General features: G+C 40.4%; 1 protein-coding gene across 1 annotated transcript in view; it reads left to right on the top strand.

Annotated features, from left to right (window-relative positions):
• unc5a (unc-5 netrin receptor A) overlaps positions 1-13,908 on the top strand; it is a 627,961-nt gene that overhangs the window by 303,060 nt on the left and 310,993 nt on the right. The window lies entirely within an intron of this gene.

Raw genomic sequence — 13,908 nt, 5'->3', positions numbered from 1 at the left:
GGGGGGAAGGGGAAATGAGGAAGCTGTTGAAGTCCACATTGATGCCCTGGAGTTGAAGTGTTCCGAGGCGGAAGATGAGGCGTTCTTCCTCCAGGCGTCTGGTGGTGAGGGAGCGGCGGTGAAGGAGGCCCAGGACCTCCTTGTCCTCAGCGGAGTGGGAGGGGGAGTTGAAATGTTGGGCCACGGGGCGGTTTGGTTGATTGGTGCGGGTGTCTCGGAGATGTTCCCTAAAGCGCTCTGCTAGGAGGCGTCCAGTCTCCCCAATGTAGAGGAGACCGCATTGGGAGCAACGGATACAATAAATGATTATTGGTGGATGCGCAGGTAAAACTTTGATAGATGTGGAAGGCTCCTTTAGGGCCTTGGATAGAGGTGAGGGAGGAGGTGTGGGCACAGGTTTTACAGTTCCTGCGGTGGCAGGGGAAAGTGCCAGGATGGGAGGGTGGGATTGTTGGTGTGACTGGAGATGGAGAAATGCAATGATGGGCATTGTGGTGTCATCATTGGGACGATGGTGTTACACATCAAATCCAAGAAGTTATGCTCCTAGTGAACCAGGGAAATTTTCTGTTCAACAAATAATGCATTCCTGTTGCTAGTAATAATTTTGACTGATAAAAGTGAGGAACTTTTAAATTTCAGGCTGATGAAAGCTTTAATTACAAATTAATTGATTTGGCTATAAACTTTGGATTCTTTACTTTGCCCGTCATAGAGATTAATGTACTACATGTAAATAAATTATAGTGGGAGGGTTGATAGCAACAGAGAGGGAGGGATTTTCTTTTCAGTCTTTTGGTTGCTGTGTTACTATATAATTCCAAATATGTTTAGAAGTTTGTGAATGACTCGAAGAGTGACTGGGTGGTTAATAATAAAAATGATGATTTTAGGTTATAAGAAGAAATAGACAGGCTGGTCAAATGAATAGCTGAGTGGCTGATGGAACTTCTCCCTTGAAAGTGTGACTTACTGCACCTTGATAGAAATAATAAGACATAGGAGTACTCAATGAACAGCAGGACGTTAGGAAGCCCACAGGAATGAGTGGTCTTGGGGTACTTGTTCACAAATCCTTGAAGGTGGTAGGACAGTTTAATAGGGTAGTTAAATAGGTATACGGGAGAAATGCTTTCATTGGTCATGTGATAATTATGTTGGGAGGTTATGTTGGAACTGTACAGGACTTTAGTTAGGCCACAATTGAAATGCTGTGCAGAGTTTTGTTCATAATACTTTAATAAGGATGTGATTGCACTGGAGAGGGTGCAGAACGGATTCACCAGAATGATGCCTGGACTGAAAGGTCTATGCTATGAGGAAAGTTTGGATATACTGGGGTTGTTTTCCTTGTAGCAGCAAAGATTGAGATGGGACCTATGTACACGTTTGTGAGGGATGTAGATATAATGGATGGAATGTGTTTTTCCATTATTAAAGGTGTCAATAAACAAGAGGCATTGAGTTAAGAAAGAGATAGAAGGCTAAGAGAAGATTTGAAAATATTTCCTCACCCAGAGGATGATGAGAGACTGAAACCTGAAAGGGTATTTGAGTAAGAAACACTTGTTATATTGAAGCAGCATTTAAATATTTATTTTGCATTGTCATAGTCAAGTAGTGCAGACTGTAATTACTCATATGAGCGATCAAACATCCAGTCTCAGCTTACTCTGGGGGAACTGTTGGTGAAATTGAGAATTCTGATGAGCAATTATCATGTGTGTGGAACCCTCCGAAAAAGCCCCTTAAAACCATAGATTTTTGGAGGCTCCTGATTCACTTTAGCTTAATTGTCACCCACGAGAGGTTAGAGGATTAAAAACTTCCTATAACTCCTGGATAACTGTTAAACGGAGCCTTTAGCTTACAATGAACTCTACATCAACACCACACCTGCCCAGCCCTTAAGAACTCTCAGACCTGATGCTCATCATGGGTGTGACTAACACTGAATCCAACCTGAAACTGCTGGTTGCAATACATACCTCACTCAGCTCCCACAACTGCCCCCCCCCCACCCCTCCCTTCCCAACATCCCACATCCTCCAAACTGATCTCATTACACTTGATAGCCTACTCACTGATTTGACCCTATATCTACATTAAGCATTCATCAACTTACCTGGAATCCTCCTCGCACCACCACCCTCATCTGTCAACTTGACTTCTCATTCATCTACCAACCTACCTCCTCTCACGTTCCTTATTTATACAATGAGCTACTCCCATCAAGCAGGAACACATGAATGCAAGAGCAGAGAATCATTGTGGAATGACAGCTGGTGATAATATTTCAGAAATATTCTTATCTCTCCTTTGCTCTCCAGGAACAGCAGGATCGTGCCAATGTTTTGGCTAAACCAAATTTTTCAGTGAATCTTTTTGAACAGGAAGGAGTTGAACGTGCAAACTTCGTTTTACACATTTTTTACCTTACAAGGTAATTGGCTTATAACTCTCTACATAGCAAAAGAGAGGAATGGACTGGGATATCCGTAAATAACAGTGCACAATAATGGACTGCTATCCTTATTTTCACATTATTATTTTTCTTCAAATGCAACATTCTCATCTGTATATCTTTCAGTATGTTGAGATCATATTCCACACCGACGATCTCAATAATGATGAATCCATAGTAATTTGCATGATCCCATATGTTAAACTTGTGTGTACTCTGTAACTGCATAACATTTTTATTGCACTTGTGCACCTATTAAGAGGATACTACGTGATTCAGCAACCTTTTCCGATAGTTCTGTTGCATCTTAGTTGAAGTGCATTAGAGCTGTAATAATAGGGCCTGAATAAATCTCTGCAATCCCCCAAGTTTTCTGAACAAGAAAGAAAATATGGCTTTCGTTAATACATTTACAGTGTACTAAAAGCAAGTTTAAACCCCTCCAAATTAAACCTGATTCAGACCTCAACAATGCTGGCAAAGAAAAGAGAAAACCTCTCACTGGAGCAATTATGAATGTTCTTGTGATTCGGGTTAGGGTATGTTACTGAAGGAGCTTAGCTCAGCACCTGACCATTTTTGACCTATCCATCATCCCTCAAATGTTGCATAGTAAAGACACACATCTGGGCATAAACTGACAATTTAGCTTTGCTGGGATTTTCACTTGCTGATGAAGCAGCTTCCCCAAGTGAAATAATTGGGTGGAAGTCCCAAAAGATTTGATTACACCATTCTGCAGAGACATCTTTGACAACAATGTCCTTCAAATGGAGCAGCCATAAAACTTTGACCAGTGATGAAACAGGTAGAAAATAAGATTATAGAGAAAGCAAATATCTGTGTGTGACACATACAGAATCTGTTATCTCTTTGTGAAATATATCTATATGGATACAATTAATATTTCCACACAAAAAAGGTCATTTTAAACCTTTTTCAGAAATGCAAATTTTGTCTTAACCATTTTGAAAGGAATCGTGAACTAGGAGATTCATTTATTTGAGATCACTTGTGTAGTTTGGGTAAAACTTTTTTTTTTCTCTAAATGCAATTATCCCTTTAAGATCAAGAGAAGCTGTGAATGTTCTGAAAGAGGGTTAACTGAGTTTCTGCTTATAACAGCAGATGAACGAGGAGCAGGAGTAGACAAGTTAGCCCCTCAAGCATGTTTCTTCATTTAGGGTATGAGGCTGATCTCATCACAGCTACAACTCTAATTTCCTGCTGCCTCTCCATAACCTTTCAACCCATTACAAAGTAAATATGTCTCTTTCTTCCACACTTTTACTCAATGTTCTGGCATGTACCACACTCTGTGGTAAAGGTTCTCCTCATCTCTGTTTTAAATCTGCTAACACCTATCATAAAATGATGACTTTTTGTTCTAAGTTGCCACACATGAGGAAACTTCTATGCTGTTACAGAGTCATAGAGATATACAGCACAGAAACAGACCCTTCATTCCAACTTGTCCAGGCCAACAAGATATCCTAAATAAATTTAGACCCATTTGCCAGCATTTGGCCCATTTCCTTCTAAACTATTTGTATTCATATACCATCCAAATGCCTTTTAAATGTAGTAATTGTACCACCCTCCACCAATTCTTCTGGCAGCTCATTCCATACATGCACCACCCTTTGTGTGGAAAAAAATTGCCCCTTAAGTTCTTAAGTCTTTCCCCTTTCACCTTAAACCTATGCCTTCTAGTTCTGGACTCACCCACCCTGGGGAAAAGGTCTTGTCTATTTACCCTAACCATGCCCCTCATGATTTTCTAAACCTCTATAAGGTCACCCATCAGCCTCCAACTCTCTATGGAAAGTAACTCCAGTCTATTCAGCCTCTCCCTCTAGGTCAAACCCTCCAACTCTGGCAACATCCTTGCAAATCTTTTCTGAACTCTTTCAAGTTTCACAACATCCTTCCCATAGCAGGAGACCAGAATTGCACACAATATTCCAAAAGTGGCCTAACAAAGACCCATACAGCCTCAACATGACCTCCCAACTCTGATACTCGATGCTCTGACCAAGAAAGGAAAGCAGACCAAATGCTTTCTTCACTATCCTATTTACCTGTGACTCTATTTTCAAGGAACTATGAACCTGCACTCCAAGGTCTCTTCTTTCAGCAACATTCTCCAGGACCTTATCATTAACTGCACAAGTTCTGCTTTGATTTGCTTTTCTAAAATGCAGCACCACACATTTATCAAAATTAAACTCCATCAGCCACTCCTTGGCTCATTGGCCCACCTGATCAAGATTCCATTGTATTCTGAGGTAACCTCCTTCACTGTCCACTACACCTCCAATTTTGGTGTCATCTGCAAATTTTTCTTTGGCATCTTTTATACCTCAATTAGATCTCCTCTCATTCTTTTTGACACCAGACAGTTAAAAGTATAAATTCCTCTATCTCTCTTCACAGGACAAACCCCTCATTCTCTGGAGTCAATCTAGTGAACTCATATGAACTACTTCCCCCTTCAAGTAAGGTGACCAAATTTTCATGCAGTCTCTACTTCCTTTCTTTTACACACACTTTTCCTTTGGCAATAAATGACAAAATTCCTTTTGTCTGTCTTATTCCCTGCTGAAACTGCAAGCTGATTTTCTGCAATTCATGTAATTACGTTTCAAGAAATGCCCATGTGACCTGAGGTTGCAATTTTGAAGAATGACCAAGGAGCCGAGCATAAAAAAGGCTTTGTAGATGCTTGTTTGTATAGGTTGTGGTTGGAAAGGACAAAGCATTTCATGCAGGAAAGGTTTGGGATCATGTGGTGGACAAGATCAATTGTTGTTGCTTAAGTAGTACAAGATCCCACTAGACCACTTAACATAACCAAATAAGAGCTTCTTTGTCATCGAGACTTGTAATTGTGAGAATGTTTGCAGATTTGCACCTAGTCAATGGTAAGTATATCACTGGGCTTCAGATGGAAATGACTGCAGGCAAAAGACAAAGCTAAATGATTGAGTTGGGAGTTCGGGATCTGACATAGTGGAAACCAAATTAGAAAGATCGATATTACACACACACTACTGCATTTTGTGAGTTCTTGTAACAATGTTGGGTATATCTTTGTATTGGATACTTTGAAAATTTCCTTTTACGTTGAAATGTCCTTCATATTTTAATTAATACCTAATTCAAGCTAAACAGTTGCACTGTTAGAGTTAGAATTCTTTCAGTATAGAAGCACACCATTTGGCTTAACAAGTCCACACCGACCCTCCAGAGAGTAACTCACCCAGATTCATTCTCCTATCCTATATTTGCCTAATGCACCAAACCTACACATCCCTGAACACTGGGCAATTTAGTTTGGCCAATCCACCTAACCTGCACATCTTTGGATTGTGGGAGGAAACCAGAGCACCCAGAGGAAACCCACACAGGCACGGGGAGAATGTACAACTTCACACAGGCAGTTGTCCGAGGCTGGAACCGAACCCAGATCCCTGGTGCTGTGAGGCTGCATTGCTAACCACTGAGCCACCATGCCACCCACAATGCATTGCAAGTATGTTAGGCAAGCAATTAGGTATCTTTAGAATTTGGCCAATTCAGCACTAACTTGTGTAATCTGCCGTGTAAATCCAATAAAGTTTCTACTAATTAACTCAATGCTATGTTCAAGGGCTGAAAATTTGGTTTGAGTTTGATTTTATTGTTGTCACATGTACTGAGCTACAATGAAAAATGTGGTTTTATCTTCCTTATTCCCTACTGAACCTATATACTGATTTTCTCCAATTCATACAGGCAGAGTGTACTATACAAAGTGCAGCAGTGTAGCATAACAGCGTACAGAATAGTTTTACAGCAGGAGAGAAGGTGCAGAGAGAGAGAGTATCAACCTCTTAAGCTGCAATAATTTTACTTTCTCTTCAGGGAAAATAAAGGTCTGCTTTGTTCACAATATGAATAAAACATAATCTAACCTTTACTGTTCCTATCAGCACTGTAACAAAAGCAATATGACACAATTCATGTATGTAGAATTCAAGTACGCTGCTTTAAATCTCTTGGTTGTTTCTATACTCTATCTTTCCCACATTTTGATAATTCATGAGTAAAATTTAGTCTAATTTTTTACATCTGGAAAATCAGATTGATATTATTCATTGCGCGTGTGCTTTTGCATTATAATGCATCTTGTTATATTGAGTATACTTGTTACCACAGCTCCAATACACCTGAAAGTAATATATTGCTTTGGAACGGAACTTAAATTATCTCGAACTTTCCAAATTGCTTTCAACCCTATAAATTTAATCAACAGCAAATTTTATTTGTGCTCTCTAATCATCAAAGTTTTGATCTAATTGAAAACTACCCACAACTGAATAAAATCTAAATCATAGAATAGAATCCAAATTTCCAGTGTGATGCAATTATGCATTATTAGATTTTATTTTTCTGCAATCTAATACCATTATGTAAATGATACTAAGCTTACAACTTATTTACTTGACATCTATACAGCCATAATTAAAGCAGAATATGAATTATGATGAATGTGCTGTGAATTTAAAGCTGTGACCCTCCCGACAACAAGATGGAGGGAAAGACATTTGTGAATGTCACATACTTTAAATGGAGAGACTTTGCAGCAGATCTGAAGGAACTTTAAAAGACTTTTCGTGCAGGATATCCTGACTGTGGGGGTTGGGGGGAGTGGGGAAGTTGCTTAGCTGATGTATCTTTTAGATTTGCTCTGATTATGGTGAGCATCAATGAAAATTTTAAACTCCTGATTTCAGTTGGTTCTTAAAGAAAAATAAAACCGTAACAGTGATGGAGTTTGAATTCCAGCCAACCAAATTAGACTCTCTTGAGATTTATTTGGTTCAGTCACTGAACCTTTTTGATATCCAGCTAATATTTCTCTTTAAGCTACAAATGTAACTTCATTATTTAAGAGAGGTGAAAATCAGATAAACCAGGACATTATAGACCTAATGTTCTAATGTATGTTTTGGAAGTCTACTGAACCAAGAATTAACTAATGATTGAGCTTTTAAGAGAAGTTTGAACTGATTAGAGTGTAAACCACTATGAATGTGTTAATGGTAGATCATGTTTAACGTACAAAATTGAAACCTTTGAGAAAGTAATTGAAGTAGTCGACAGGAGAATGTCTATAGATGTAATTTACATAAATTTCCAGAACCTCTCCAATAAATTTGTGTTGAAAAAGATATTTAGTTCAAGTTAAAATTATTTCCTTTTTTGTAGAGCTCTTGTTAAAGCCCTAATACACCTATTTATACATCACTTCCAATTCTCTTCACCTTCCTGGAGAAGTTGAATGTAAATTAATATTGTATAAATCAGATCGGACCACACAGCAACTGCAGCTCACTAATTGCTTATCCTGGCAATCACTGAACTGTTTCTTCATAACAACATCCCTTCATGCACCATGGCCACTGTCTTCCTCATCATTTTGTCCACAGAATTTGCTGTTGGCAAACCACTAGCCTCAACATATATCTGTTCTCAGATCATTCTAACATCACTTCAGCACTTTGGCATTGAGGGATACTTCTGAATTGCATGGACCTGACCAGTGGCTTCATACGCATGTACATACTTTACATCTTATGGCCTTTAACCTGCTTTTGTGATGTACTCTCACTCAGTCACTGAGTTTTCTTGGAGACTACCAGCTCTGAACACTCCACATTGCTTTCTTAACACGCAGTGTCAAGCTGCCAACTTCTGTAGCTTTCATTGTATTTTAGCTCAGCTGAAGAACGAGAGCTTGTCACAGTGGAGAGCACTGAACAATCAAGGAGAGAACATGTAATTGTGCAGTACCTTGTTATGGCAACATCACATCTCCAGTATGTGCTTTAATTTACAAGGCAAATGCAGGGAATTTGCTGCAAGCATAATGGTTATATATGAAAATCAAACAGGAGCTGTTCTTAGTGGGATCAAGAGGGATTGCAGTCATTCAGGCACTGATCTGGTTCTAGTGCAGAGGCTTTGTCACAGTCAGACAGGTGCTTGGCCCTACCAAAGTCCAGGGATCCATGTCCTTGCCATCTGGTGATTGTGCTATTGTCAGTCCTACAAGAAACGTGCAAGCCATTGGGCATTATATTGGTCTGTCAGGATGCTGCAGAGAGATCAATGTGGGGAGTGAGCCAGTTTCTTTTCCCTCAAAAATGGCAAAGGGAAGAAAGAGCATGATGGAAATAGATGGAAGAGCAGTTCATTGTGATGCACAAGGAGGAGAGCTGATGAGGTAGTCAGTGAGCGATTAATACATGACAAAGGTTAGTGGGGTGAGAGGATGAGGTGGGCAAGAGTCTGAGTGGACCTGTTATGTGCAATAATGAGAGTGATAAAACTTGAGCCTTGGAGCAAAACATGTGCAGTGGCAGAGTAAGACTGGATGCTGGCCCTCCACCATGTTTGACGAGGCACTGTGAATCTCACTCAACAGAACACCAACTGAAAGTGGGAAAATTGCATCCATGTCATTAAGGAAAATTATTGACCCAGTTAGGAGATTGGTTAATCAGTAAAATACAGGGAATATGGATAATGCATGTGAATATGAATTGAATGTATTGACTAGTGCGATCCCATAGATCAATCTATGCTGAGGTTTTAACAATTCACTACGCTTATTTAATCAATTGGATAATAACATAATCCTAGAGCCAAGTTTACTGAAGAGAATAATTGGTGATCAAGTCAACATTATAGATATGAGCATAAAATCACAGAGACAGTGAGAGATTTCTGTGCAAGTCAGGCGTGAGATCATCTATTTTGAGCTAAATAAAACATAGACTAGAATATTGCATAAGTCAAGAAAAACTGGAGCAACAGTAGTTCAAAGAGATTTAGAGTCAATGTACTCAAATCACAGACATGTAACGGATGCAAAAGGTAATCATAATGTCAACATTCCTAATTAGTGTTTGAACGTAGAATGCCTTCGTCAGACCACATCTGGATTGTACAGTCTGAGTCATCTCTCCGTAGGAATTGAAGGTCAGATTCTAAATGTAACAAGACCTAATGCTTAAGGCTAGATAAAGAAATTATATAAACTAGATCTTGTTTTCTGGAGAATGTGAGGACTGCAGATGCTGGAGGTCAGAGTCAAAAAGGGTGGCACTGGAAAAGCACAAGTGGTGAGGCAGCATCCAAGGAGCAGGAGAGTCATCATTTCAAGCATAAGCTCTTCATCAGGAATGTGGGAGGGGGCCGAAGGGGGGATGGGGTGATAGGTCGATGAAGGTGGGAGTTGATGGTGATAGGTCGGAGTGGAGGGTGGAGCAGATAGGTGGGAAGGAAGATGGACAGGTAAGATGGTTCAAGAGGGCAGTGCTGAGTTGAAGGGTTGGATCTGGGATGAGGTGGGGGGAGAGGGAATGAGGCAACTGGTGAAATTGACATTTATTCTGCGTGTTTGGAGGGTCTCAAGGTGGAAGATGAGGTGTTCTCCCTCCAGTGGCTAGGTTTTGGCACTGGAGGTGGCTCAGGACTTGCATGTCCTTGGTGGAGTGGGAGGGAGAGTTGAAGTGATCAGCCACGGGCCGGTGCAGTATTTTGATGCATGTGGCCCAGAGATGATCTCTGAAATGTTCCGCAAGTTGGTGTCCTATCTCCCTAGTGTAGGGGAGACCACATTGAGAGTAACGGACACAGTAGATGAGGTGCGTGGAGGTGAGGAAAATCTCTTTCGGATGTGGAAGGATCCTTTGGGGCCTAGGGGGGAGGTGGAGGGATGTGGGCACAGGTTTTACACCTCTTTCAGTTACAAGGGAAGGTGCTGGGAGTGGAGAGTGAGTTGGTGGGGAGGGAAATATATCTCTGGTGGTGGGGTCTGACAGTAGGTGGCAAAAATGGTGGAGGGTGATGCATTGGTGGAGTGAAAGGTGGGGACCAGGTTTCTGTCCTTGTTGCGGTTGGAGGGTGGGGTTCAAGGGCAGAGGTGCAGGGAAGTGGAAGAGATGCCTGGAGGGCACTGTTGACCATGTGGTGGGGGAAATTACAGTCCTTGAATTAGGGGGCTATCTGGGATGTTCTGGAGCTGAATTAGTCCTCCTGGGAGCAGATGTGGTGGAGGTGGAAGCGGAGGAATTGGGAATGAGAGATAGCATTTTTACGGGGGCGGGGGTAGAGGTGGTGGGAGGAGGTATAGTCCAGGTAGCTGTGGGAGTCTGGTTTGTAGCAAATGTCCATGTTAAGTCAGACACTGGATATGGATATGGATATGGAGATGGAGAGGTCCAGAAAGGGGAGGGAGGTGTCTGAGATGGTCCAGGTGAACCTGAGCTCAGGATGGAAGGTGTTTGTGAATTTGATGAACTGTTCAACCTCCTCATGGGAGCACGAGGTGGTGTCAATACAGTCAATGTGGTGGAGGGAAAGGTGGGGAATGGTGCCAGTGTAGCTACGGAATATACCCGATGAAGTGGCAGGCATAGCTGTGGCCCATGCGCATGCCATGGCTACCCCTTTGGTCTGAAGGAAGTGGGAGGATTCAAAGGAGAAACTGGATGATGACATTCAAGAGAGCAAATTATTTCCAAACTCAGCCAATTAAGGGTACACATTTTGACATCAAAAATATTTGATTTGTTCCTGTCATTCATTTAACGGAAGTGTTAAACTATTCACACTAAATGTGTCAACAATACTGAAAGCAGACAGAGCACTTGAAGAATAGAAAGATAGCAGGTAAGAACTCCAGACAAGGAATCAGGAGGATTAAAAGGAAGCATGAAATGTCTTTGGTAAACAGGATTACAGAAAATCCCAAGACATTTTAGACATATATTAGGAACAAGTGGGTCAATACAGGAAGTGGTAGGTCCACTGCTGAACAAAGGGAATTATGCATGGTGCAGGAGGAAGTGGGCGAGGTGCAAAAGCAAATACTTAGCAGCTGTATTCACAAACGAGAAAGACATGGGGGACGGGTATGTGGATATTCTTGGGCATGTCAATAAGAAAAAGGAAATGATGGGTATTTTGAGAAGGATTAAGGATGACAAGTCCCCAGGACCTGATGGGATCTATCTCCGAATGCTGAGGGAGGCAGATAAAGGAAATTGCTGGGGCCTTATATTAAATCTTTGTATCCTCTTTATTCACAGAAGAGGTCCCAGAGTACTGGAGAATAGCCAACATTGTTCCTTTGTTTAAGAAGGGCATCAGAGATAATCCAGAGAATTGCATGCCAGTCAGCCGTATGTCAATGGCAGGAAATGTATTGCAGAAGATTTTTAGGAATAGGATTTACTCACAATTGGGGAAAAATTGATAGATTAGCAATAGGCAACATGGCTTTGTGCTGAAAATTTGTGTCTCATAAACTTGACAGTATTTTGAAGAAGTGATGAAAATGACAAGGGCAGAGTGAGAGATGTTGTCTTTATGGACTTTAACAAAGCCTTTTACAAGGTTCCTCTTGGCAGGTTGACACAAAAGATGATGTCATATGGAATCTATGGTGAACAGATAAAATGAATATGGCCTTGGCTTAGTCATGGAAGACAAGAGTAACGGGGGAAGAGTGTTTGGAGATCTGTGACTATGGTGTTCCGCAGGTAATCGGTGTTGAGATCACTATTATTTGTAATATGGATAAATTAGAAAATAATGTGGGTTGGCTGATTAGTAAGTTTGAGACTGAGGGAGCTGCGGATAGTGAGGAGGCTTGCCAGCAGGATATAGATAAGCTAGAGACTTGGGCAGAGAAATGACAGATGGTGTTTAGTTTGAACGAAATGAGCTGATACATTTTGGGAGATCCAATGCAGGAGGGAGTATACATTAAATGTCAAAACTGTTAGTAATATCATCATACAGAAGGATTTGAGTGTACAGTATAGGTTCCCTGAAAGTGGCAATACCAGTGATGAGGTAATCAAGAAGACATACAGCATGCTTGGCTTCATCAGTCAGTGCATAAAATGTAAAGATTGGCAAGTCTTGTTGCAACTATATAGAGTTTTAGTTAGGTCATATTTGCAATATTATGTACAATTCTGCTTGCCGGATTACCCGAAGGATGTGGAGGCTTTGGAGAGGGCACAGAAACTGTTTAGCAGGACCTTTCTCAGTTTGGATGATGTTAGCTATGAGGAGAGAATGGACGAATTTGGTTTGTTTTCATTTGAATGCCAAAAGCTGAGGGATGACCTGATAGACGTTTATGAAGTTATGAGAGGTATGGATAGTTGAAGTCATTTTCCCCAGAGTGGAAATGTCAATTACTAGGGAACATAGGTTTTAAGTAAAAGGGGAAAGTTTAAAAGAAATGCAGGAGGTACATTTTTATTTTACACAGGGTGGAATATACTGCCAGAGGAAGTGGTGGATGGGAATACAATAGCAACATTTAAGAGGCATCTTGACAGATAATAGGTAAGCAGGAAATAGAGGGATATGAACTGCATAGAGGCAAAAGATTTGTGGGTTAGAAAGACAATGTGTTGGCATAGCATTAGTGGGCTGAAGGGCCTGTGCCTGTGTCGGATTGTTCTTTTTTCTTTGTTTTGTAATGATAGAGTCAAAATTGAATACAAGACTGAAACTATTTACGATAATATTGCTTACAATAATTCTCGTAATTATGTAATCAATCCTTTTTTTTTAATGTTTTTGTCTATAAAATTTAGTTTGATGACTGGGATTTAACTTCCTAAAGGCAAGGCACAATGTTTATTCTCAAAATGAACAATTGGGGTTGAAATCCAAGATGATCACAGACACACAGTCACTTTTGATCCAGTTATTTGTGCAACTTTTACAAATTGTCCAATTTGTAAGTACCCAATTTAGATACTGTGATACAGTAGAGTAGGGAGTTGATGCTAAAAATCAGAATTATCAGATAATTTGAATTCAAGAATCCCTGTTAAGAAACTTAGACGTACGGTTATTTTCTCCTAGTTATGTTAATAAATTTTGAATTCAATATTTAACTCAAAAGCAAAGTCCTTTGTTTAAAAAACTAACACTGCAAAAGCATTCCTTTGTTTTTCTGCTCAATGATATGTAACTATAGAAAACAACTAATCAACACAAGTAGACAGAGATACCAGCAGGAAACTTTAATCTATTTAGTCTTTTAATATCTCAACCAGTTCCCTACAGTGATGGCCTTTACATTTACTCTTTTCTTCTCTCCATCAGCATTGTGACTGAAACGAAAGTACAACAATCCACAGCCCATGTGGTGATGATCATTTCTCTACAGGTTGATTACTTTTGCTCCCTGCCAGCAGAATTGGCTTAATTGTAGATGATTTTTTTTCTTTCCATTCTGTCATCACTTTTATGTAGATCCTCCACAGTGGCAGTGATTGCTTCCTGGGATTGGATTTTCTAATGTCTATTGTGTTTGTGTGGATTTACTACCAGGAGAATTATTGGCAGTGAATTTACTTGTG

This window comes from Chiloscyllium plagiosum, unplaced genomic scaffold (genome assembly GCF_037043375.1).
Source record: "Chiloscyllium plagiosum isolate Xiang-an unplaced genomic scaffold, Cpla_swu_hap1 HiC_scaffold_16, whole genome shotgun sequence".
In the NCBI taxonomy this organism is placed as follows: Eukaryota; Metazoa; Chordata; class Chondrichthyes; order Orectolobiformes; family Hemiscylliidae; genus Chiloscyllium; species Chiloscyllium plagiosum.
The sequence above is the reverse complement of the archived record's forward strand: the minus strand, read 5'-3'. Positions and strand labels throughout refer to the sequence as shown.